Consider the following 1,973-nt stretch of genomic DNA (forward strand, 5'->3'; position numbering starts at 1 on the left):
TCTTTACCAAGCAGGACGTCCTGCTCCGGGGACAGGACTTTTACAAAACTAGTAGCTTTGAAATAGGTCAAATAGATGAAGCACTTAAAAAGAAGGATTGGATTGGATATAAAACAGTCAATTGGGGCTATCCTAACAGAATATTATCCTTGAGAGTTAACTAGCTGCCACGGAAAATATTCTGACTCATGTTACCCGGACATGCAACAGAGGAAAGTGTGACCTGGTCCCTTATTGTTGGCAAGTTGAAGTCCATGTTTGCAGCTACCGTGTCACTCCATCTGACCAAGGGCCTTTGTGGCCCCTGTAGACCATCTTCTTCACCAAACATGCTGTCTGCCCTCTTCCTGTTAACACGTTCCAGGCCAGCAAGTCAGAACATGGCCATTGTGATCCGTAAGGTTTTGATTCACTAACACTAGCCATTTCCTTCTAGATGGTTGTAGTCTGGATGCTCTGGTAAAAACTGTTCACTGTGGGTGACTCGGGTGGTATTTGAAATACCAGTTGTGTACTTTCTAGCATTAAAATAACACCCAAGACACCACAATATTGCTCTAGACTGTTGTTTCTCAAAGTGGGTGATATGGCACCCTTAGGAGCATGGGAACAATCTAGGGTGGGTTTGCAAAAATAGAAGCCTACACTTTATCCTGGATTATGAGCTGAATAGTACAAACGTTTTTAATTGCCAGAGGGGCATCGAGTAATTCTTTTTTTCTAAAATGGGGTGCAAAGAAGTTTGACCAACATTTGAATATTTCTTACTAAGATCTTATATTTTCATCAATTTGCAAGCAGGATTGTCATAAGGACTTACCTAAGGGATGCAGACAATAACATTAATGATGAAAATCTTATATTTATACTTTGATAGAATAGTGGTTCTCAACCTTCCTAATCCCGCGACCCTTTAATACAGTTCCTCATGTTGTGGTGACTGCCCAACCTTAAAATTATTTTTGTTGCTACTTCACAGCTATAATTTTGCTACTCTTTTGAATCGGGTGACCCCTGTGAAAGGGTCGTTCAACCCCAAAGGGGTCACAACCCACAGGTTGAGAACCGCTGCTTTAGACTACATGTGACTACACTTTAGTCATGACAGTAGGCTTATAATCATCCTTTCTTTTGAATATTGACTATGAACCAGGTGCTGCCTTGGTGTCATCTCTGTATCATCTTGTGTCATATTTTCATAAAAATTACTCGACAGCTAAGAGGGTTTGAGACCTTGCCTTTCTGAGGCCAGACTTCAAAATTCTAGCCGATAATATAACAAACAGTTAATCCTCCCTCTACCATACCTTTAAGAATTGTGTGAGATTCAGAGAGCACCTACTGCTTAGAGATCTCATAAGTATCAAGGCTGAGACCAACCCTACCCATCTTGTATACCAAAAAGTTTCACTTTAAGTTTTTCCAGTTACTGCCTGGGGTCTCTTTTGAACCTTATTACTCAATAGTAACAAATAGTTAAAATGAGAAACTTTATGAGATTTATCATTTAGCTTAATAAAATAACATTTTATGCATGTTATAGCATTTTTTCAAACTGTGCCACCCACTCACACATTAGGCAGGTGAAAAATATGGTGTAAAGTGTCTATGAGCAATGACAGTGATGGAGACAGCAATATCTCTCCTCCACAGCTGAAGAATCTGTTTGCTAGTGGGTGTGGTAGTTACATCAGCTGGTATCCATTTGAGGCTTCAGAGGGAAGGGGTGGAGTCTAGCCTGTCAATCAGGTAGTAGCTTGATGACCTCATTTGGAGGCACGAAGGAGATAAATAGCTCATTGGAGGTGGGACACAGGGTCACTCCCTGTGAGACATCCCTGTGCAGAAGACACATGGAGAGAGGCTGATGGAACCAGACCTCTGGAGCCTGAGAAGCCATGTGCAGACCCCTGCCAGCACTGAGAAACTTACAACACCACTGGATCTGCAAGACTTCCCACCCACTGACCTGT

This window comes from Echinops telfairi, unplaced genomic scaffold, assembly GCF_000313985.2.
Source record: "Echinops telfairi isolate 266 unplaced genomic scaffold, ASM31398v2 ScPeMD7_7468;HRSCAF=8506_0, whole genome shotgun sequence".
NCBI lineage: Eukaryota > Metazoa > Chordata > Mammalia > Afrosoricida > Tenrecidae > Echinops > Echinops telfairi.